Genomic DNA, 26,307 nt, shown 5'->3' with positions numbered 1-26,307 from the left:
CTCAATCATTGTTAATTAATCACTGCTTTTAAGACCACACTTAATAAACTATGTGCAAGATAACTGTCTCAATGGCAACAAGAAGGAAAACAATCACAATTTAAACTGCTTAAAAGGATTCCACACAATTAAGAAATGGATTAGAAACATATTGTACAGGAGGAAGAGATTAACTGTGAAGGAAGAGACAGAAATATTCAAAACATATGACTGAAGAGTTAAATTTAAAAAAGCACCAACCATACTCAGCAGTTAATTATAATGAATTTTCAAGCCTGACACATATAAGAGCTAATACTTAAGTGATCCATTCCTGTAATAAAAACAGCTATATCACAAATATGTAATCTTCTATTTCAGTATTAAAAAGCTCTAAAACAATAGGATATCTAAACATTTCCAAAACGATTCTGAAAAAAAATCACGTGCAGAGCTTGTGCTCAAGCACAGTAAAACAATACCTACAGGAATAACAAAGGGAAAACATCTCTAATAGTGCCTGTTTTTCTATGGCATTGTGTGGCAGTGTCATTGCAGCACAAGTGAGCACAAATGAGCTGAACATTAACAACAGTGAGTTTACTTAGGCTCTGCAGTCCATCATGACTTCACTTGATCACTTTGGCTAAAAAAACAAACACCTACAACAAAAAGCAAACAAGCCATATCCATTTCAGCCTGCGTTACTTAATGTGTGCAGCTATTTTTGAACTTCAACATTGGGCAGCTCACTGACTCAAAGGTGCTGATGGCTTGTTTTCATTGACTGTGAGAGTAAATTATGCCACTTATCTAGAAATGCATCTCTCAGAGGTGCCTCATTTTATTTCTGATGTTGGACTTCACTGAACAGCTGCATGCCTGCCCTCACAGCTGGATGCAAGCTGCTGGACAGCTATAGTACTCACAGCAGAAAGAAAACAGAGGTAATGATATGCAGTGAATTTGGCTTGTTGAATCAGACTAAATATTTGGATTAGAGTCCAATTTTTTATAATATATATTGCAGGCATATGTGTGACAGGAGGAGAAATATAACATAAAAGAGTAAGAATTACTCCAAATGCATGGGAAAGGCAAACTAACTGCCTAAGTGTTTCTCAGACAAATGCAATTGATTCCTTTCTTGCAGTCCTAATAGAATTAATTTTCTAGCAGAGCTGGTAACTACAGTCTGGCATGCCTCAAGTATTGTGGAAGCTTTGATTTGATCACTGTGACTTATGTCCTTATTTCCACAGCTACACTTAGTTCATGCACCTTTCCTTTTCTTCACACAATGAATGTAGTCATGTAAACATCATTGCAATATATTCTAATGTGTCAGAGTCCTCTGATTTAAGATTTAGTGCTACTGTGACAGATGTTTTCCTTGGTTATGTTATCCAGAAAAAAAAAAATCCACACTGACTCTGCTGTTGATGACAGCTATAGAACCACACAGAGTTTACACTAATCTAACAGCAACTTTTTCTATAACCTTGTCATAAATCATGTCAACAGCACCAAGACTTCATGGCAAATTTTGATCCTTGTATGCTGTCAAGCTTCCTTCTCCTGAAAAGCTAAGATTCCAAATGCAGGAGAAACAAAGAGCACACTAGGTTCATCCTTGACAGGAAATCTGAACGAGCTTCAAGATGTGCAGTCTTACCTGAGACTGTTTGACCCGTTCTACAGTTAGTCATTGATCCACTTACAGAGATCACATGGAAATTGGAGATTGAGTACCACCACCATTTTGAAATGGGTTTCAAATCAGCTTTATATTACACTACTGCTCTTCGTTTTACATTCTCAGACCCTCCCATGAGAAGAATGAGTTCTAACGAAAAGATGACTGTCACTTATATGAACACAAAGTAATTACAAGTGCTACACAACATGAGAAAGCAACTGATGAAACATTCCAAAAGCGACACTGGCAACAACAAAAACAATTTTAGTGCTATCTCAATTACTCTTAAGTATTCACATTATCTAGGAATGCACAGGGTGTTAATTAATGAATTAATGAATTAATTAACACACTGTGCATTGCTCTTACTTTTTTTAAACTAAGTTTCCATGCTGTCATCATGGTGGTTCAAGTCTGAAAATGGTAATACATTTCTTTTATCGTGGAAAAGGATAATTACTTATAGCATTTTCAGATCAGCCCAATAAATCGTTTGGTCACTTCTGATAAGAATGAGATAGCAATCTTTAAGACAAAACTCCAAATTGTATTTAATTATTTCATACAACCACACAACAGCTGAGGTTTTAAGGCACCTTGGAGAGAATTTAATGCCGCCATCCTGCAGGGCCATCTGGAACAGGTTTCTGAGGGCTTTGGCTGGATCTTGAGCATTTACAGGGATGGAGACTCCACACCCTCTCTAGGCAACTTCTGCCAGAGTCTGAGCACCCTCGCAGTAAAAAGTTCCCCTCCTCCCTTACGTTTAAACAGAATTTCCTGTACTTCAGCTTGAGCCCATTGTCTCTCCTCCATCACTGCACACCACTGAAAAGAGCCTGACTACATCCTCCTTGCACCCTCCTTTCAGATATTGTACACATCAGTGAGGTCCCCCTGAGCCTCCTCTTCTCCAAGGTGAACAGTCCCAGCTCTCAATCCTTCCTATAGGACAGATGCTCTGGTCCCCCAAACATCTTCATGGTGCCTTTCCCAGACTGGTTCCACTATGTCCACATGTTTCATGTGTGAGAGAACCCAGCACTGGCCCAAGAGCTCCAGATGTGGCTTGGCTCAGCAGTGCTGAACTAAAGTACAGAATCCCCTCCTGCCCAGGCAGGAGTGCCCAGTGCAGCCCAGGAAGCTCTTGGCTCTCCTGGCCACCAGAGCTCATTGATGGCTCATGTTTATGTTACTTCCACAACCTTTTCTATTCTCTGAGTTACTGTTCTGTCAATTTTGCTTATTCTTCTGCTTTGCTGATTATATGAGTTTTACTGGTTTGTGAGTTACCTCATACCAGTGAAAATTCCTCTCATTAGTAAAACAGAATAATTTAGTAGTTATTGCATATAACCACACAACAGTTGAGGTTTTAAGGCACCTTCGAGAGAATTTAATGCAGCCATCCTGCAGGGCTGGAATCTTTTAATCTTAAGGTTGGTGGTTTTTTCCTAAAAAAGCAAACAAAAGCTATGGAAAAGAGCAGGTGGACTGAGAAGAAAATAATCATCCAAAATATGCTATATAGAGATATTGAAAACACATCTGATCTAAATGATGGATTTGAAAAACAGGCAGAAAGAAGAAACATCTTGGGAAACGAATGGAAAAATTTTCACTGTGTAGCACAATTTTTTGGTTGACCACGAATCATAATTTATTCAGTCAGGTATGGATATTTCCAGAATTATTCACAGTCTTGGCTCATTCTCCATCGCTCTTCCCAACATGTTTTTTTGCAAAGGGATAAAATGTAATGAAGACAAATCCATGTGTTCTGTTAAATTATTACAAATGTCAAATTATTTTGTTAAATCATATTATTCTGTCAAATTATTAAGAACAAATTTTTGTTTACAATTTCCCTGCATTCTACCTATATCACACCCAAAACTTTACTGACTGGTTACTAACAGAAAAGGATGCCAAGAAAAGAGGAAAACTATTCTGAGTCCCATTTCACATAGCTGCAAACTGATTTTATGGCAAGGGTGAACATGTGGCAAGAAAACCAGTTATGGCCCATGGGGTTAAGAAATGAAGCCATCACACATCTCTCTCTACCTGTAGTTATGTAACTGATTAAAAGCTGATTAACACAAGCAAGCAAATTTTGTTCAGCTATCTGGGAAGCCAGCAGCATAGGAAAGTATGCTTGTGGAGTTTTCCTGCAGCTTAAAAATCCACAACTAATAAATGTAAAGAGAATTCAATATTTTGACCCTCTGTATATTTTTCACACAATTTCTAGCTGTATTGCAGAAACATAGTCTTTGTGCTTCCAAGCATCAGAGGAGTTAGGCTGGAATTGGTCAATAGCAATTGAACATTACTAATGGATGGACTTACAGATGTTCATAGTGGTCACAAAATCCTGGTGGGAAAGCAGTCTCAGAGGAATATTGTATTAATATCTCACATGGCATTTAAGAAATGTTCGAGCTGTAGGAATCAGAAGAAATTGGGCACTCAAAAGTGAGGGTCCATAAAAGCAATTCATGGCATCATCTGTTGTGCCATATATCAGCTCCACAGAACCTCTGACAAAAACCTGGGTGTCTCATCTCTCCTGCAGCAAGCACATATGGCTCAGCCAGATGTGCAGTTTGCAACTTTGGTCCAAGTGGACAAGACGGTGTCAGCACAAAAACATTCAGCTGGGAGGAAGAGAGATGGCATTTTTCAACAGAAAAACACTGGAGGAATAAAAATAATAAAAATCTTCAAGAGTAGGAAATATTTGCCCATTTTACTCTTTATTCTAAGAATGAACACTTTGCTTAGCAGTCATGAGGGTTTTAAAAGCATTAAGTCAGTTAGCAAAGCCTGACACTCAGCTGATATTTTACCTACTGCAAAATATAAGAACAGAAAATGCAAAAGCCAGCATCTGACTGGCTTTTAAACTTCTGGTTGGCCATGATAAATTGCTACTTTATTTTCTGACTATAAACTTTCATCATTAAACTAAAAATAAAGCAGCTCAAAGATTAGCTACAAATAAGCAAAATTCTGAATGAAAACATACTGGTAATGATTTATAGGTTAACTATTTTGTCTGGAAATGTTTTGGTTTTGTTTTTCCTGAGGAATAAATGCAGTATGCAAGGAGTCATGTGTTTTTAAAATAAGATAGCATTTCTTAAACTTAGAGTTTTCTGCAATCAGAAGCTGAGACAGAGGAAAATAATTTTAGTCACAACATCTTGTGATAGAAAGGTGTTTGGGGTTATTATGTCCCCTTCCAGTGAAGGAAAGATATGAAGTCCAAAGGAAAAATGTCAGATACTTAACACAACTGGAGCCAGAAGGTTTCAAATCTCCAGAAAATGTCACTGATTAGACAACACATGCCTAACTGGACAAAAGCACTTCTATCTCTTCTAAAATGAAAAAAAGAGACAAGAGAAGAATAGAGAGGAGGCAGCTCCTGGATTATCACTAGAAAAAGAAGAGAAAGATTTAGTCACCCTGATGGAAGAGAAGCAAACTGCCCAGAAGAGGCTCAAACATTCTTCAGAGGGAGCTGAAGAATTTGGAATGAATGGATTTACTAAGAGAAAAAGAGTAACACCAATCAACTTAGCCAGAATTAACATGGGAGAAGAGCGATTTAAAGCATTTAATTCCCAGCCAAGAAAAAGAAGCATGCATAAAGAATGGGTCAGTTTTTCAAACCACAAGGTGTGCATGGCTGTGTGAAAGAGTGAGGTTCCTGTGTCTTTAGTACTGAGTGAAGATACATAATGAAGAATACTCAAGAAGGAGAAGAAAAATTTTTAAAAGTTTTCTGGAGGAAAAAAAAATCATTGAAGAGTTTGCAAAAGGCAAACATGAAAAAAATAGGATTATCGTATATGTGCAAGAATTCACATTTTACAGCAACTAGAAGTCCTATCTACTAACTTACATGAAGGAGAAAAAAGAAAGGAATTTTGCTAAAGTAGAGAAATTAAGCTAACTGCTAAAACCTAGAAATGAAGCATTTATCAAGATAAGGGCAAGACATAAATATTGCAAGACTCTTATTGGAAAAAGTTAAAATAATATAAGCTATATTTACCTTTCGTCTATCAAAGAGAACAAATCCAATGGATTTTATTTCAATCTTCACAACTTCAAAGTAGTTTCATGAAAACTCATGTGTACTTACAAATCAAGCAGATTCCATGTCAATCTCACTGGTCCCTTAATTTTTGATGCTGCTATTTTATCATCACAAAGCTATTCAGATTCAACAGATTGGCTTCCAAGCTAGTTAAATCACCAAAAATATTAAGTATTGTTTATTATTATTAGCCTATATTTGGCAAAAGTCAACAAGACTACACTGCAAGTTACATATATTAGAATTTATATTTTTGAATTTCTACCACACATGCCTCAAATTATGTGTCAGGGAGGCACCAGATCCAGCATTCAGAGTTCCTGTATGTGATACACTGCAGTGTAATTTACAGCAGACCTTGCACATTAAGCTTTCATGGTGGGAGCTGAGTGTTTCATTACTTTTTAGAGAGAAATTTGGATGACACTGATTTGTCCCACATACACAGACCTTACACATAACTGCCTGTGTTAGTGTGTCTCAGCTGATTCAGGTCACATTTTCTGCTTCTCTCCTTGACTTTTCTTGGCCAAAGGTGCTGTTCATTTGCTTATATCAGACTTTCACCTTATATTTTGGCATGTCACCATATACATCAGTATTTCAGCTCCTAAGCAATACTTCATACTATAATTACATTGCTTTGCTTCTCCACCCTTGTGCACCAACACATTGTGCTTTAATCAAGGATTGAAAACAACCTCTCCACCCACTCAGCTAGCCAAATGCCAAAGTGTCTCTAGATTTCTTAGCTTTCTTTTGGCTGGAAAATGATCTTCCAAACATGAACGGGCAGTAAGCATCATAGCTGGCTTCTCATGTTTGCAAGCAAGTAAACAATTCTTCGGATCCCTCTTCAGCTGCAGAGATGTGTGCCAAGCTGCAGCAGCTCATGGCTGTTCATAAGAACCACGCAAGATGCACCGAGAGCATCAAGAAACAGTTGCCTGCAAGGATGAAGCAGCAAGGAAAACATTGCTGAATTCAAAGCAGAAGGATGTCTTCCTCCTCTTTGCTACGGAACACTAGGGTTTAGGCTCTTTCCAGGCCCATTTGTCACATCCTACCAGAATGCTGATATAAAGGATAAGCCCACCCTCGCACTCACTGCAGTTCTGTGGCAGCACAGCCAGAAAAATCCTACTACTTGCTGGTGGGAAGGGAGAAATTCAGCACACAAAACTTGGGAAAGACTCGGAAAAAATCAGTCTGTTGGAGGGACACATGTGATATGTGTTGAGGCTAAAGGCTTTGAAGTTACTAAGTGGTCTGCAAGAGCAAGTGGACCAGCTCATACCAACTGAGACCAAACAAGGCACATGCCTTTCCTATGGAGGCAGAAGAGTAAGGGACATGACACATGGCAGGAAGGCAGCATCTGACCAAACACACTTCTCCCTCACACCTTTCTTTCCTCACTCATTTTTGGTCCATGTGTAGATTTAACACAGAGGCATGTCTTTTTTTCATGTTCAAATCCAAGCCCTCGTCAGTCACTGCCTCTGAACACAACAGGAAGAATGCCAGCCCAACTATTTTTCACTCCAGCACTTAGGCACAGGCTACATTTTTCAAGCCCTGGCTTCAGCCTCGCTCTCTGGTCCAGTTCTTTGAGACGACACGACAGCTCACTCACACCTCATTCTGCAATGTGCAGAGAGAACTATTTGTTCTCTTGCTGCAGGGGCGTAAAAGCCAAATTGTCTTGGGACTCCAGGGCAGCCCAAGGCTCACCCTGCAGCTACAGCCTCCAGCAACAGCTGGCATTGGTACAGCACAATAAAAACAGCAAACAGGCCTAAGACAATTAAACAAATTGATGGTCTTGCTACTGAACTTTGGTGCTTTAATAATACTTATTGCTTGAGAAGAGATAAATCTTCCCAAGATGGAAAAGGCAGTACAGTCATCACACAGGGTTCAGTGCAGAGACAAGAGACTGCACATGTTACTGCCCACCACACCAAGGAGATGCTGAGGAAAACACAACTAAGAGAATGTCAGCTAAAAACCAGCCCAAGTAAACAGGTTTTATATGAGGGATCTTGTGAGTGGAGGAGTGGAAAGGCAACAGTTCCACTGTTTTCACAGTGTCCCTGTGGAAGGACTTGGGAGTACCTTGAGCCTGATAATCCCCAAGCCCAAGGGCACCCACACAGCCGCCTGGCATTGCAACCCAATTCCTTTCAGCACATGTAGGACCCTCAGTGAGTCTGAAAGCAGCATTTGTCCTTCTGTATTGTACAAGAAAGCTGAATACTCCTTACAGATTCCCTGCTCTCACCCCACAGTAGAGAGGGGCTTTCCTTGACCACTATTCGATAGTCCACTGGTACTGAATCTAGTCCCCAAAATCATTCAATTAGCTGTTTTTCTTAAATCTGTGCCAATAAAAGTATACAACACTATAAACATTTTCCACAGTGGACTCCAAGATGTTTGGTGCTCTAGCTGGAAACACTGCTCCTTTTGTTTTCATATTACAGCAGATCCTTTTCGACACACTGCCCGTCAAGCCACCGAATATTTTTGTCTTCTATTCTCTGCAAGAAGAGCCCTAGAGCCCTTTTGAAATCTAAGCAAGAGACTTATGACCAGCTATTGGTTGACTATTATCACTACAAATCTAAGCACATTACAAAATCAGACTCTTCAGAAAAGCAGAGCAATGGCCAGGGAACAGTCTTCCCTTCTGTAACTGTTCCAATACACAGGCAGACCACACCAGGAAGATCAGCATTAACAGGAGCTTACAGGACCCACAGCTCTGAAGTGGGGAGAAAGAAACAGACTCCATAGAGAGCAAAATTTCCTTTCCATCAAACATTTAAGCTAAAGCTAAGGAAAGGAATAAACCAACTACTCTGATAAGCTTTGTCAGTCAGGGTCTATTAATCTTACTAATTGAAAATATTCTCCCTTTCTGCCCCATCTCTGAAAAGTTCAGGGCAGTAAAGCAGGAGAAGAAGCATGACATATGCAATCCAGCAAAGCACCATGCCCATGCTGCTGCAGGCTTTTCTGTAGAAGGGCTGACAGAAATGCCCAGGTTTCATATAGGCAAAGTTTACAGGGAGAAGCAGTATTGTTTATTAGACCAACTGATACAGTTGGAAAAAACAGACAAGCTTCTGGGCATAGAAAGCCTTTCCTGAAGGAAGATTTGTCTGTCTGAAGCATCTGTTTTTTCCAACTATATTGGTTCATCTAATAAAAGATATTACCTCTCTGTGCAAACCCTGCCCCCCTCACCAGTCTTTGAATATTGTGGCTGTGGCAGCAATACTATTACAATTACTTTAGTACTGATGGTTTGCAGTACAGACTTCTGCATTTGGTCTAACAGGCATCAACTCATTTCACAGAGAAAAGGCTACCATTTTTAAAGGCAATAGCTTATTATAGATTATACTCACTGCCAATGTGGGCCAGTGTAAATCTGATGTTGATGAAGGCCAAAAATTTCCCCACCCCCAAAACCATTCCAAGTCCTGTTATTACCAATCGTTTCGGCAAGTGACACTTGCACATGTGAACTACACCCTAAAGGGTTTGTCATGAGGATGCACACTTAAAAAGCAGAGAGAAAAACACAGAAACCAGTAAAGCCTTTCAAGCACTGTGGCCCTCAAGGAAGGTCTTTGTGTCTTATGTACTTTGATGTTCTGAGTCCTTCTAGTGGAAGGGATGAAGCAGCTGTCTGACCTGCTGCATGGGCAGGCACTGCTGCTAGGAGATGCACAGACACCTGAAGATCATGTTCAGCTTATTGAGACATACTTTTTGTTCCATAGTCTGCCACTGAGTTTAGCACAAATCTAATTGAAAAGCATTCATATTGCAAATGAGAAAAATCAGTTCTTGCCCTCAATTTAAAATACACTGTTATTTATTATAAAAAGGGCCATGTTTAGCTACTCTTCACTGCTCTCTCTGCTCTCTCAGGTAAGCAGATTCACTGTAAGAAGGGTGTCAATAAAAAAGCCACAGTTAAATAATTTTTCAGTGAATTACATTTTGTGGACATATGCTATTACTAAGACATAGTCTGAGTTTTATTTCAAACACATATGAAGCAAAATGCAAAACATTTTCCATTACATGTCTGAAGAATGGTAGAAATTTTTATTACAGATTTGTTTGCATTCAAATTACAAATGAATGATCCATATTACTGTTTGACTCAGTGGGTAATTATAGATCAACCTCACTAATTTCAATGGAATTTCTCTACAGTTTTGCCTTGCCACACAAGTTTGAATTGATGTGGTAATTATTACAAAATTACTTGACATTTTATATATTGTAGTTCATATGTATCAATGACTGCAAAATTGTTTTTCACCACAAAGTGTTTCATCTCTACAGGATGGTTGATGCTTTGCATTTTTTAAATAAAAATAACAGCTAAAAATAAATTTATTTTGTAAGCAGAATTTTTATAAGCTGATCTGGCAAATATTTATCTCTAACATATATTTAAAACCCATTAATACATATTTATGTAAATATCAGTTACTTTCTTGAACTTTCTTTTGGGGGTAGGAAGTGGAAAAACGATTTTTTAAAGAAGTTTATTTACAGACATGAACTAATAAAATAATCCACAGCCTGATTACACACCCAAAATAGGCCAGACTAACCAGAAATGCAATAGCAGAGAACTGTAATTTTGAAAACGATATGGGGGTTAAGAGAAGGGGAAGGAAGAAATTAATTTCTGCATGCTTCAAAAAAGAAAAAAAACAGTAAGCTAAAATCTGTAGGACTAAGTCCCTACAGCTTTCCCCATACTAGAAAATTTTAGAGTTATGAGTAATGCCTTTATACATAACATGCTGTTTCTTCACTTTGCTTTATAACTACCTGCAAAACTAAGTGAAAATGGGACACAAATTTTGTTCCACTGAAAATCAGACTTTTACACTCATTTCAATGTAAACAAAAAGGAGAAGACCAAAAAAATGTGCTTCAGAAATTGCCTAACACTGGAATAAAACTGCATTTTTGTTAACCATGCCACCCTGGTGTGAGCTGACCTTCAAAAGGGTTTGTGTGGTTTGAAGCTGTCTTCCCATCCAGGCTGTGGTGCAGCCCAGAAGCCACAGATATCAACCATTAGCTGCTCAGTACCATGTTGCATCAAATATTCGAAGGAATGACATTCTGTAGGCATCACACATTACATATAGTCAGTGTTGGTTTAAGCCTTCTGTGGTTATGAAACGGAAGGTAATTTTCATGTGTTCTCACATCTGGGCTAATAATAATTTGCATTAATATTATTTCTGTATCATGTGCTTTTCAAGGCTGCTTTAGGACATTAATGGAGAACAGGTCAAGCAGTCTCTCTTGGAGTCCTTAAAAGATGAAAAAGGGCTGATAATTGCCAAAAGGTATTAGTTATTCTGTTCATGAAAATATTTCTCTACATGCTCTGCAGAACAGGCACCATTTGATGAACACCACAGACAGGAGCAATGCAGCCATTCCTCATCTAACTTCTCATTGCAAGGTTAGTATTGATTTTCTTGGAGCACTTTTCAGTCAGCTCACAGCCATACACCTGGTGCGGAGACCATCCCCCTGCTTCATGAAGAAGAACATGCTGCCCTTTTTTCCCCACACATAGCAGAAAACACAGGTGACTTATGTGAAAATGGAGGAAGAAGGCACTCCAAAAGACACAGACTGAGATAACAGCATTAATGGATGATGAGTTGTCTCATGGCCATATTACACCCTAAGACTTATCTGGTGTCTGAGTCAGGCACACAGTGTCATGTGTTTCTATTCAGAGCCATGGGAAGGATAGTTTTTCCTTATACCTGTTGCTTTTGTTGTGTCAAATGCAGATAGTGAGGCATGAAACATACCAGGCAACATGGCTGGTTTGCACAAGTTGTCTAAAAGAAACTAAAACTCCAACCAAGGTATTTCAGACAGCATGGAATACAACAATCTAGATGTCCACATCCCTCTTTGATACCTTTCATCTGTTTACAGTATTTACAGATAGAGCAAGATAGAAAATTACACATAACAATGAGATTGATGAATTCCTAGTTGTATGTAATACTCCAGACTCCATGTTAAATAGCCTCTAAGCCATCCCTGAATGCCAAGATGTGCAGAGAAACAAGGAAGAAGTCTGCTTGGACTGAACTGGAAAGAACTTTAAAACCTCTATGCACAGTCTGCATAAGAATATTAGGAAAAAAAAATACAGTAAAATTCTTCATGCAAATTGCCATCTGGGCCAGGAAGCTGAGCACAATACTGTTTTCATCATCTTTAATGATGCACAGTTTAGTTCAGGAGGAGGGGGGAAGGAAATGGGACCAACCTTTGACCAGTATGACAGCAGCATAAGTAATCCCTTATTGCATTATGAAATGATTCATACAAGGAGACCTGTTACATTACTGGCCTGTTAACAGTATCACAGCTCCTTACTTGGACTTTTTTTCATTTTGTTTTACATCAGACAAGCCTATTGCTGTCATTTGTAAAGAACAGAATAGCTGCTACAGTTTTAATATCAAACACAGGAAAAAATACACAGCAGCTGTTCATATTTTCTAGGAAGTCTGTTATAATAATGATGTCATGGAAAAAGGCTGGAATCTATTAAAATGGATCAGACAGGCAAGCCATTCAAAGCCTCCAAACAATATGCATATACAAGCTGCACTTTGTACCTTACATTAAAATAAAAACACACAAATAGGGGAGTTCCTTAAAAATATTACTGAGATCAGGCAATTAAGGTAATTTCATAGATTTACTTCAATAAATTCAGTTTACTACTACAACTACCCAGTAAAGCAAAACACAAAAGCTACAACCACCTCACTGTCAATTAAGCTCACTTTCACCTATAAAAGTATTTAAATCTATTTTTAAATCACTGGCTCAAGCTACAAAGAACAAAGAAGCTCTCCCAGCAAAAGAGCAGCAGTGAATAGTTTGGAAACTAATAATCCAACTTCACTTGTGTTTTTCCAGACTCCACCAAGTCAACTATGTATGACATCAAATTTTGAAGATTCTGAGTTACACTGATGAGTTCATAAGTAAAGGGCATATATTACAGATGAAGCATTATAAATCTGAGATCAAGTTAAAAAGACATTCTTAAATCTCTTCCTTTTCAAATCATCAAATAGATTTTGTACCTGCTAATTAAAAAATACCACAAACAAAAACCCAAAATCATTCCATCAGGTCATCTGAAAAGATCTGTTTGATGACAGCCCTGGTCAGTTTTGCATATGTAAGCTCTACTGCACTCATTATATTCCTTATTCAGCTACACTCAACATTACAACTACAGCCATCTAGTAAAAAAAACAAATCAAAACTTACTATCAGAACTCCAAAATTCAAACTGCTAAGCAGAATTCAAACCCCAGGAAACAATGACCCAAACTTCACAGACACTTCCACACTGAGGCCATTAAACACCTCCTCCTGCACATGGGTATGTATGAACAAATTTGAGTTCACACAAGTCTGACTGCCAAACCTGATCCCCACTATCCTGCTCACATTTCCAGTCCCACTAAAAGGAGGAGGTTATGCCTGCACTAAAAGCCATAGGTTAGGCACACAAGTGTCTCTGTGCACTTCTCTAAAGACTCAAAAGATTTGAGCCAGGGCACAATAAGATGAGTCTGAATGCCTTATCTTAGGCACCTCACAGTGTTCATAAATTTTCACTTTAAGCTGTTATTGCATATAATAAAATAGCGTTAACATTTCAGATGAACATTCAGGGCAGCTTATAAACTATTCAGTGATTAATGTCCTTGTCTCATGTTTTCAATTTTCATTGCTAGTGGAGGTCATATGTTATGATGTCAGCTTGAATCTAGATTTCCATTTTAAGCAAATTTAATTTAAATTATGATCCGAAGGCATATGGTAACAGACACTTAAAAGTTCCATACTGAGTAAATTTATTCACTCTGCTAATAGGATAGATTTCACATTATGGTGCCACTTAGTCATCAAACAAACACAGTTTGGGTGGATGGTCCCAGACAGTAAAGATGCCATAGGTTGAATGTGCAGGAGCAGAACTCCTTTATACCAAGATTTAACAGCACACTTGCCAACCTTGAGTGCAGGGGTTTGCAAGACTTGGCCAATAATAGGAAATTAATCAAATCTCCAGAGCATGATGTAAATTGAATCTGCCAAAAGGATTCAGAAGGAGGAAGAACAGAAGTCTTAAAAGATATCTGAGCTGGAGGAAGGCTTGGGGCATATTTTCCTTAGGAGCTAGTGGGATGGAAATGCTTCTTGGGGTCTCTCACTACTAAGACACGCATCCCTTTATTCTGCCATCCTCATCAGACTGGAGAATTCCTCACCAAATTGCAAAGTGAAGTTTTACGAGACAGCTGAGATCAGACGGGAGTAGGTGGCCAGTGAAAGGACTGCTCTTCTCTGTCCCTCCCACCCTTGCCCTCCGTCTATTTCCTCTGGACTGTCGCTGCCTTTTTCATGACCCTGTCTGTGACACCACCTTACACAACTAAACCACTTGAGAGCAACCTCTGTCTTCTTTCTCCATGCTCTCTAAAAGAAAGAGTTCTCAAGTGGTTGTGCTCCCTAAGACAACTCACTATGGGCCCAAGTAACAGTCAGCTCAATAATCTGATTGGTTTCAAGCACAGGGTATAGAGCAACAATTTTCTGTATATTGCCATGCCCTTTTCTCATGTACATTGGTTCCATGCGAAACATTAACAAAAATTTATTTCAGATTAAGTTATTAGGTTTGATGTTATGGCTTATTATTATTATTATTTCTTCTTTCCATAGAAGAAATGTTCATGGAATACAGTAAGTTAAAGTCTTTCTCAAAGTAAAACCAAGCTCAAATGGGTTTGTCAGGTATGCAATGCAAGAAGCACCAGAATTATTATTGCTTTTTTCTACCATTTATTATTGGGTTTTTTCCCCAGTAATAAATGGTAGTGCAGGTATACAAATTAAATATTTGTATACAGCCTTTGAATTACAACAATTTCTTATATTGTAAAGCAGTGGCAGAAACAATCAGTACAACCCACTGGAATTACTTCAGTCATGACATAAGGAAGGATATTCAGAATTTACATAGTCACTAAAATGTCAAAGCTCATTTTGAATCGGTCAAGTGTTTAAAAATTCCTGCTAAAAGAGTGGGCAATCTTCTGTAGCATTTTACAGCCAGATACGTATAATGCAACACATGCCAGCTCAAATGTTTTGTATTACACAAGTATAATTCTAAAAACAAGGACTAGTGCAGGGACTACATGGAGAAAGCATGGACCTACTCATGGGGTTTTCTGTGTTTAATTTACTAAGGCAATTTTTTTTCCCCCAAAAATGATTGAACGGACCAGGAACATCGTATAATCTGTCCAAGGTATTGCCTTCCTCCTGGGAGGCATTTTATGCACAGAGTAATCCAAAACTCTTCAAAAGGTTCTTAGTATGAAGCAATAAAGCCACTTTCATTTATGCAGATGTACAACCAAAAGCCACGTATACATCCACACAATTAAATTGGTTCTATTATTATCCTTGTACTCATTTCAGACTCAAGCTGATAAACTAGCTAGGATTCTGCAGAAGCAGGAATAGCATCATGTAGTTAAATATGGTATATAGACTATTAACCTTAAAATGTCTCAAAAAACAGTATTTTAAAAACATTCTTTGTTAAAGGAAATATTTCAAAACTCAGCTTAAAACATGCTTGAACAGCTAATAATAAAACTATTCATTTTCTGCAAGAATGGGAGCAAAGATTTGGGACAGAACACAGAAAATTAATAGGATTTTAACAGTCTTAAGAATCTGTATATACCATGTTCCCATATAAAGATTAACAGATAAAAGATTATACTTAGTTCATTTGTTTTGTATATATACTTAGTTCATTTGTTTTGTAGATAATGTTTGGAATATATAGCTTTTTATTTTTTTAATACCTCCATGCAACTTACTGGCATTTCAAGGTTAGCACATCCATTTTTATAAGTAATGGCTACAACTTTATTTTAAACTTAACAGACATTCATTCTTTTTCCTTTCAAAATCTAGGTATAAGTAACAAAGCACCAGAGTCTTATAAATTTTCTAACACCAAATGCAAATTAAGTTGTGAAATTGCTCTAGGAAAAGTTCCAAGAATGTAAACCCAAAGGAACTTCAACACAATTTCTCAATTTCAGGCTCTTTATGATACTGAGGCAAAGTAACAGTATATGGTGCAGTCAGGAAGCACTATCTGTGTATGGAAAAATGCTTAATTCTCCAATTTCAGCAACTTCCTGCATTGTGTTTATAAGCTCTAAGATGAAATAGATGTATACAAAAAGGAAGAAACTGAAAGGATGGCAAGGGCTCTGTAGATTAAATAGCTCACAAAGTTTTTAGTGGCCTGGAAAAGTGGATTGGCAGTTCATAACTTAAAGGACATCACAGGTTTTGTAAACATCTATCATATTTCTGTGTTTCTGCATCCTTTATTTGGGGTCAAGTGAATTGCTTACCTGCATTGTCTCAGTCTGCATTAGAAGTAAAAAACACACAACTCCTCTCCTTATGTGATAAGGTAAAACTGCTCACATTTTGTTTTTACGTCAGCTCTGACTATAAGGCTTTACAACACCATCCCCAGCAAAGTGGGAGTTTTCCCATTATGAACTGAGTAATTATTTAATCCTTCAACAATCCTCCTGAAAAGACTCAAATCCTTGTTTCTTAAGCATCCAGCAGGAGTTTTAGCAGATTGTTTAAACAAAGAGCTGATGACTTTCTGCTCTGCAGATCTACTTGTTTACCCGAGGGGAGACATCAGTCAAAGAATGACAACTTAACTTGCCAGGCATGCTGTTATTTAGCAGTAACCCCAAGGGGACTAGGGACATTTCCTGCACACGAAGTTTAGGTCTCCCAATGGGTATCTGACAATATGAGACAGACAAGGAGAAGCAGCTCACACTAGAGCCGTGCTGCCAGCACCTGGTGTCTGTGTGCCCATTACCTCCAGCCACCTTCTCAACTGGCTCCCATTTTTCTGTCAGAAGACAATTCTTTACAAATCCCATCTTGACAGACATCCTGGGTACTAAGCATTCAAAATATACTAACATCATTCACACTTGACATCTGTCCTTCAGACATCTGTCTTTCTCAAATATCCTGTTTGTATCACTGTGAGCATCTCAAGTGATTTTTTTGTCAGCTTTTCAAAGTGTAGTTCAAGAAGAGTGAACACTTCTGTGTTTACTTTATCATGGCGCTTATTAACAGCAATGGTCTTGATAAAATTAGTTAACTCAGTTCTTACCTGTAGAATTAGTAATTTTCAAGAAGTATTCTTGTCTCACAGTTTAAGTAAGATGATATAATCTACAACAGAGCAGAAAAATATATCAATTACATATGATATTGTACACTTAACATTAGAGTTTAGTCACACTTGAGCAAACTGACAGATAAATTTTTATTTTCATGGTGTGGCATATATTTTATGTGGCAAATATCAAGCAGCAATTGTACAATATTGCATATACTTACTAATAAAAACTACCTTTTTCCTTTCCCAGTGTTACTGCTCAAACATGAAGATGTAAGAGTTTTATCTACTTCCATGCATTACTCAGAACACTCATGCTGTGGGTAGATGGATTAAATAATTAAGGTCCTGCTGACACAGTGTTTCTTGTCACTAAACACCCCAATCAATTGAATTAGGTGCTTTAGGAAAAGGTGCATGACTGGGCTGAGATGCACTCAACTCCCATCAACTTCTAATGAGCTCTTCAGTAAAAACATGCAAAAAAACCCCCATACTCCCTACAAGTATGGATCTGATTACATCCCAGTGAAGCCTAATTATAAATTAACACCCTGAACTGCAGCTAAACAAAATACTGTGCGCCCGAGTTTCTATTGACCAAAAAAGGCTCCCTGTCCAAAAAGCAGCCACCACACTGCAAAAACATTCCAGCCAAGACAGCCCACTTTTGTGTGTGCCATCTCCCACTGAGGGCAGAAGCTATGGGCTCTAACCTTTCATAGAAGTTGCTGAAAATGCCACAGGCATCACAGCCAGTTAGATCTACTGTTCTTTAATCTGCATCTAGTGCCAGACTTGTGCCAAGTTTTTCATTTATTGTTCACAAAGGCCTCTTTGCAGACTTGATTTTACAGAGAGACTGACAGAGTCAAACCAAGAAGTTTTGTTATAAGAAACAGTCTATGTGAACAACTGCAGAACTCAAATAAGTTTTTCTTTCCCGGTTTGGGGTTTTGTTTTGTTGTTGTTTTGTTTTTCTTCTTCAACTAACCTACCTAGGGCCAGCATAAGTTGCCTCTGCTCTGGGAGAACTTTCTGGCATAATAACCATTACAAAAAATTAATGCCTAGCCTACCTAAACAGCACAGCCCTGAGCCAAAAGCCAGCAGAAGAGAACAGCAGCAACATTATTTCACTGCTCAAATATCTGAAGGCCACAGTGTTGAGCCTTTGTTCTCTGTCCTGGTTCTCCAAGATAGACAGGCAACCACAAGCCTCAAATTACACTTCATTGATCCGGGGAAACTGAGGTGGTGTTCAGTTTCAGTTCTGCAACCTGCATGTTGACCTGCCTGTTTGTTGGCCTAAACAATGAGATTTCAGGAAATGAGGCGTTTGCACTTTGTCCAAGTCTTGTTTTCAGAGAGGGGGATCTCTGCCTCAGAGGCTTAGGTTGGTATGGAAGGAAAGCGTAACATCTGGGCCCAGGCTCTTGGACTGCATTCCTTCCCTGAGAGAGTCTCTGCTTCAAATTCAATATGACCAAAATAAACACAAACCTAGAAATGGGAGGTGGTCTCAACTAGCTGGAATTCTTTTAGCATAATGTTTTTGTTACCTCTGGTAAAAGTGGAGGATATATTTAGAAAGAAGACAGGGAGATTACAATCGTTTGATCAGTAATATTTTACAAACTTATATTCCCACATTTGGAAGATTTCATACAGTCCATCAGTACAAAACCAAATCCTAACCATTTGCAATAAAAAATATATAGCTTATAGAAATTTGAAGAATTCACATAACACGACATTAATAAGATCCACAGTAATGGAGTGCCAGCAGTTAAATGTAGAAATAACCTATATGATAATAAAAAAATCTTCAGTTTCTCTATAAAATAACTAAAACTCTCCATGCAAACTTCCCATTAAGCTAAATGACAGTTTAAAGTTGCTCAAATGTGCAATGCAAGAACTCCAATTTGAGACTCAAGCAAAGACTTTTGCTTCGTTCTTTCTTTCATGCCATGAGAACAATTCCAAAAAGATGCTTACAAATGACCTATCTTAACCCCCCACCCACCACCCAAAAAACCCCATACAATAGGAATAAATGCCACACAGGGCATTTTCAGGAAACAATGTTCACTTCTCTCCTGAAAGTAAGAAACACTATCTCATTGTGCTCATGTACGGCAAATAGAAGCCTAGAGTTTCAGTTATTTGCTTGCAACCATAAAAGAATTGTAATCTGGTGTCTAACTCAATCTGCTGCAGAACTTTTGTATTAGCTTATCTTACTTTTAAAGTCTACATAACTTTAAAGTACTGTTGGACTTGCCTTATGCCTCCAAGCAACATATTATTATTTATTCTGGCTAATTGATTTGTCCGATTCCTTGACCACGTTCAGAAGGCACCTTCTGTTTGGAAAGAAAATCTAGTACTTATGAACTTAAGGTTGAGGATACCCACCAGAGCCACAAGCAAAAACTTTTTTTTTAAACAGCCTAACACACTTTTTTGTGTGGTTTTGTTTGTTTTAACAAAGACCTTGTTGGCTTTTCTCTTGATTTTGCTTAAATTTAGATAAAAGATTTATGAAATCCATGCTTATAAATCAGCAGCCACTTCTTGGCAATCTGAAGCTATTTTTATTCAGCAACACCTGAAAAATGCCTATGTTGCACAAGTTCATGCAAGTGCTCCACTGCAATAAACCAGGATCCTGAAAAGGCCAAAAAGGACAACATTTCATCACATTAGTTTACTTACTGTCTATCGCAAACTCAGAGGAGAGCTCTGCACAATAAAAACCACTGTTGCAAGCTCAGTTCAGAAATTTTTCTTGCTCGGAGAGTACCTCAGGTACCCTGAAGTAATTTATTGCAGAGATCCAGCTATATGTCCCACTAGCAATAGATGGACCATGCAGAGTAAGTTTCCTTTCCCATTCTTAGGTACCAGATAGCCTTTTATTGTACAATAATGTCTTGGCTTAGTTTTTCCTTGCACTTCACAGCACAAGAAAAAGAGACAGTAAAAAACAGAACAAATAGAAACCCAGCTGAGACAGTTCCTTCAAAACTAGCAACACAAAATATTAAGTTTCACCTTCTTATCTAGAATATGTAAATGTTGCAGATTCTGATCTCAGGCTGACTTCCACTGACAAGAGCACTGTGGCTGCCTGGGGAGCTGCCGCTGCCCATCTGCTTTACACTGATACAAGGCTGCCATCAGATCTGGGTCATCTCACCTTGGAGTTTGCCACACACATAAATTAAGGGATCACACACAAATGTGGTTGTGCAATATAATTTACCGGCAAAAAATATTTTTAGACATTTCCCTTCCACCCGCTAGTTTGAAAACAGTGATTTATCTACATAAATGAAAGAGGAATTTCTTTGTATTTGCTCTTTCCAGTGTGTTTACCCACACGCCTATGGAAAATAGAAAAAATATACCCATAGTATATAAAATATAAAATACCAGAGAATTTTAATATCTAATAAGGTATTAAAATGCAGAGAATATATTTTCTGCTATTCAAATATTACAAATATGTGCACCTAACACTATAGAATCATAGAACATTTTGTGTAAGAAGGGACGTTTTAAAGGTCATTTAGTCCAACCTCGCTGCATTAAAAGCTTTATAGCAGTCACATGAATATGCACTGCCTAATAATCACTTTGGTGGGTTCATACATGTTACTATTTGTGAAATGCCTGTGCACATCCTCTCGGATGACAGAAGGATTTAAAAAAAGGATTTTAAAAAGCAGCCACCAGAAAATGCATGAAGAGTGTGATGTGCCAAGCTGCCGCTTGCTGGTAGCCCCTGCACCACTCCCTCATGCTTGTAATCACAAGTCACTGGTATGCTGGGCACACCGGCAGGGAGCTGTGCTCTCTTCACTCAAATCAAGCAAGTCCCAGTGGAAAGAACAATTCGGTGTTCCAGCAACTCAACACGGAGCGCTGACTTTGAATAAACTTTAACGAGGTATTCATGGCTGAGAAATAACAGCAGGGGATCCCTGAAAGTTTCAGACTAACTGGCAGATGTCTTTCTATGTCAGAAAAAAAATAAAACGCAAAACCCGACCCTTGTTGTTCTGAATACATAATGAGTCACATTACAGAACTCCAAAGCTGCACCTCAACCAAAACATGATATGCTAAGCATAGCTGTAATACAAAAAGCATGAAAAAAAGACAGAACTGCTGGACTCACGCTTGAATGGCACATTCCATCTTATGTTCACAACTCCAAGTCACTGCAAACATCAGCTCATCCGCATGTACACAACTCAGGTGCATTTCCTGTGTCCTCTGCCATTGTTTTCTCAGTCACAACAAACACAAAAGAAATAAAGTATTGCATGGGGAACCAATCTTTCTGTTCAATTTACAGAATCAGTATTTTCTCTTATGTCTCTTTTAAGTTAGATTTACAGCAGAGGATGTGGCAAAAGACAGCAAATGATGAGTTGGTGGAAGCAAGAGACACCTCCCACATGGGTCCCTGTTTTAAAGGATGCATAACTGAGAGACTCAGGTCTATAGCATAGATTTACTCTGTGTAGTTCTTGACTAGAAACACCCAACCAGTTGAATCAGCGATATGTCCTTACTTTTCAGTGTCTTAGAGAAGGAAAACACAGCTTTTATGAAGCTAATGTGTTTAATAGCCACCAAATTAAAGGACAGATTATTAGAATGGTCTTTATTAAACATCAGCTGAGACAATGAATGCCACCACTCAAAGACCAGCATTAACTTAAGTTACACTTCTGCTGTCTCTGCCAACTGTGCTCAGTAAAATTCTGCAGTTCTGCGCCACTCAGTGCCATCTGATTACATTAATAGTGGGAACTATCAGGGTTTTGGATCAAATCGCTCATGGGGACTAAAATGCAATAGCCCCCAACTCATAGCCAGAATTCCCTAATTTGGGAAGTCACTTTGCTTGCTCTGAGCACAGCCATGGTGAGGCTTCCTAGAAGGGACAGGGGGCTTTCAGGCTCTTGTGGCTGTGTCCACATACCCCAGGTGACAAAGAACTAGCTTTGTTCCATGTGTATTTCCTGCATTAAACTTGCACAGAGGAGCAAACCCAATAGGGAAACCGGGGAAACGGAGCACCAGGGAAAGCAAGAGCTTAGTTGCTCCCTGCAAAAGAGAGGCAGATTTTCAGACAGAGCAATGGCTGCAAAGCCAAGCTTCGTATTACAAGTGAGGAAACTGCTTCCTGGTGTTTGATCTGCCCACTTTAGTAAAAGAGCACTTGCTAAATGCAGCATCAAAGGCATTCTAATTGTCATCATTACTTCCACCTGTCCCCTGAAATACAACTCCAAATACCATCTAAAACCTCAGCCTCAGAGAGGCAATGGCGTGTGCTGCTGGTCTAATGCTATAACATGAGCAGCCTTGGTCACATCTTGAGGGTTATTCTGCATGAGACACTGCTCTGACGTAGAAGTAAAATGTTGGCACCCTGTCACCTAAGTACTACATTTGCTCTCTATGACATATCAAGATCAGCTGTTCAAACTTCCTAGTCAGAGGAATTTTTACAAGACTATTTTTGAGGACTTAGGTTTTGTTTTTAACAGAGTAACATAAGCTCTTCACAGGAAATGAATGTCTGTAATCATTACTGCTCCTACTGAATAAAATCAGACCAATAAGTGAACAGCCAAGCAAAAACAATGCAGTGAAAGTGAAACTTACTGGAAAATCATAATACAGCCATATCATCATAAAACTTTTACCAACTGTTCAAATAACTTCTGAAGTTAATTACTCTAAAACTTAAATAGAAATACAGTAATGTATCTAATTGCATACATTTTTCCTTCCATAAATCTCCATCTCTAGTAAAGCCTGTAAATTACCTGCATCATTAAACCTCAGCAAGCCTGGCAGCGAACATAAAATTTGACTGTTTAGCCATCAAAAATCATGACAAAAACCCCCATAACAATCTGAAGCAATCTATATAACCTGTTTCAAATAAACTTCTGAATCTGAAAATAGGCAGGATCACACTTACTTGAAAATGCCTGGATCGTTATATCCTGGCTACTTCCAGAAGAACACATTCCAGTTTCTCAAGCCAGGCGACCAAGAGACTCCCAGGGCAGCCTGGGAAGACTGGTGGAGCTGCTCTGCTTGCAGGGATTTCTCAGGGGAGCAGGCTGCATGTGAACTGCCAGCTAAACTCTGAGTGGGCAGCACATCACGCAGTACAGGGAAGGAGGTGACTAATTGGTAGAGGACATGAGAGCCTTTCAAAGAGAGGGAAAATGCATGGCAGATGAACATTTCTTCTGCTCCCTTATTCCGCTCTGCTCTTTCACATTAATGGAAAATATCAAACCAACAAGGCAGTGCAATATATCACAAGGAAATTGTAGCATGCGTTTTCCTGTCAAAATAAGGCCACATTTTATTTCTGTGATACACCACACCAATAACACAGTCAACATGCAAAATCCTAACAATAATAATTCAAAAATAACACAAGCCACATGTTGGCTGGTGTTCCCTGTAGTCTTTGTGTAAAAAATAAGTTGGAAAACATGGAGACGTGACAAAGCTGCAAGATTTCAGGCTCCAGCCATATTCATACACAGACTTCATGAGAACCTGGAGCCAACGGTTTTGCAATTCAACCATGGAGCAGCCTTTTACATCCTACTCTCTGGGCTCTTGCCTAAGTATAACATCTTGAAAAACGTGGCTACTGACACCCTGCTTTATGACTCACTTTAGTGTTTTGAGCCTAGGAAGTCACATCTGGAAGTGCACTATGACATGCTCTTCTGGTCTAGGCAACAAGCAGTAACCAAAAGCAGAGACCATTATGGACCAGTTTGGGACAGGCAAACTCCTCAAAACACAGCATTATGTCTAAATCAAGCCACTGAGTCCTGCTTGGCTTTTCCTACTTTTTTCCATTTGAAAGGATCCACGTGCATTGCAGCCCTATTCTTAATTTCAACCCTTCCCATTCAATGCTGACTTTTATTTTCTGTGTTTTCCTCCCTCCAAGTATTAACCACAACAATGTGAAGTAGAAAATCCTTATGAAATAGAAATACAACACTGTGAGCATCAAACAATTGTGAACACTTCCTTCCTTCTAATTACACTGAAAAGAATTTACCTTGGCAGAGTCTTCAAAATTCTACTATTAATTTTTAAATATTCTTTAGTGATGAAACCCGTTTAGATCTAGAATTGTTTCTGCTCAACTTCTCCCATCTCCCTGAGACTTTTCACCTTTAGACCTAAGTTAACCAGAGCACCAAACTCTTCCTTTAGTAAGTTTCTCTCGGATGTTTCTTACTTGCATACAATCTGTAAGGTGTCTTTTTTCCTTTAAAAAAAAAAACCAGAGAATAATATATTAAAAGCTTATCTAGTGTTTGTTTCTTCAGTGCTCTAATCTTTAAATCTGGCTTACTAAAGAGATGAATTTTAACTCTATGTTTCTTGAGGGGAAAAAATAATTTACATTTGTATATCCTTCAGTTTTATTTCCCAATTTAAAAATTTAGCCTCCTGAACAAAAATACATATTATTCAGTCCCCATCACTGCTAAATAACCCCAAGTTATGGTGTGGTTTAAGTGCCTGTTGTTATACAACCTTCTACCACTTTTAAAATTACTGTGCAATACCATGCCAAGGTTTTACACTCTTGTTTTCCCCTTGCACTGAAATAACTTACACAGAAAAGCAGACCAAGACACATTATGTGTCAATATGTGCCCCTTAAAAGGTTTCTTCTAAGTGGCAACATTTGAGCGGGACACCCTTGCCCTTATGTCCACATTAAAATGAGCTGGATTTGTCCTCAGGCTACCAGAGGTCACTTTGCACTTCAATAGCATCCTGCAATCACCTGGGACAAAACTTGGGATATAAATTGTCTCTGCAGGCAGGCACAGTGGAATTAAGGCTGCTGCCTTCAAGCACCCTGTCTCTGTGCTGCCATCACCTAATACAGGCTGCAGCATCTACCTGGGTCTTTAATATAATGGCAAAAAGGTGCTTAGCACATTATCCCAGATCTAATGATCCAGGAGCACTAATGAGTTTAAGAGGTCTATTCAGCAGTGCTCATATACAAGCTGATGCATAGACAATGAGTGTCAAATTTCTCCACAAAATATTGAGATTCAGGGCTTTTTAGCAACTCCACAAAACTGAAAGCAAGAAAAAAAATTATGCCAGAATTCCTGAAAGGAAACAGAAATTACCATGATGATGAAACTTTTAATTTTTAGGGGCCACATGGAAGTCCTTTACACAGGCACTGAGTAGGTACAGAGGGGGATTAGACCTTGGCATTAAATTCGAACCCATTTTTCCTTTGAAGGAGGCGCTTCTGGACCAAGAGCTTGTAGCACTTTGCAGAGCTCCCTGCTGCATTCAGGAAGGCAGTCATATCTAATGAAACTAGACAGAACAGATGCTTCATCATTTTAGCTGGAAAGGCCAGTGAGGGAGCTCGGCTAGCACAGGGACAGCCAACTGCAGCTTCCCAGTTCCCCAGTAGCCTGTAAAGCTGCTACTGGGGGGCCTTGGCATTGTATTCAAAGCCACTTTTAAGAGCCAATATGGTAAGCCGTGCAAGATATGATGTACAGAGAGCTCCATAAAATCCTTCAATGGAAACAGCAGGCTTGTGTTGGAAAAGGTTTCAAGGAGATGCGTACACCAGCATGAAGATTTCTGTTGCCATAAGACACCAATACACAGGCTCCCATAGCCCTAGACCTCACAAAACCTTTGGCATGTTGTTTTCTGTAAAAAAGTGGGCATCACCACCATAGAGCAAGCATTGATATGATGATGACAGAACACTTTTTTCCCTGCTGCTCTGCTGAGTTAACCCATGAGAGGCAAGGTAAGATGATTAGCCAGCTAAAAGCCCAGCACGAAGACAAGACTGCTGAGCAAGCTGTCTGTGCTGCGTGAGCATGAATCTTACAGGGACACATGCCTGGTGCTGGGACAGTACCATTTAATGCCCCTGTGATTGTTGTGGTTTGTGTTTATTCCATTAAGTTATTGTTAAATGGTTCATTCTGTTATCCCCCCACGTTTTCCCCAAGTTGGTTTTTCCTTAAATTGTACCCTCCCTTAAAACTATCCCTCAATCTATTCCCCTGCCTTTGTTCC

The 26,307-nt window shown here is 38.8% G+C and overlaps 1 protein-coding gene across 2 annotated transcripts in view; it reads right to left on the bottom strand.

Annotated features, from left to right (window-relative positions):
- BMPR1B (bone morphogenetic protein receptor type 1B) overlaps positions 1-26,307 on the bottom strand; it is a 185,649-nt gene that overhangs the window by 124,468 nt on the left and 34,874 nt on the right. The window contains exon 2 of one of the 2 annotated variants that reach the window (XM_031066363.1): positions 17,146-17,207. The gene's annotated coding sequence lies outside the window, so the exon portion shown is untranslated. Of the gene's footprint in view, positions 1-17,145; positions 17,208-26,307 lie in introns of those variants that run through there. The other variant, XM_031066364.1, reaches the window with a different exon arrangement.

This window comes from Geospiza fortis, unplaced genomic scaffold (assembly GCF_000277835.1).
Source record: "Geospiza fortis unplaced genomic scaffold, GeoFor_1.0 scaffold11, whole genome shotgun sequence".
Classification (NCBI taxonomy): Eukaryota; Metazoa; Chordata; class Aves; order Passeriformes; family Thraupidae; genus Geospiza; species Geospiza fortis.
The sequence above is the reverse complement of the archived record's forward strand: the minus strand, read 5'-3'. Positions and strand labels throughout refer to the sequence as shown.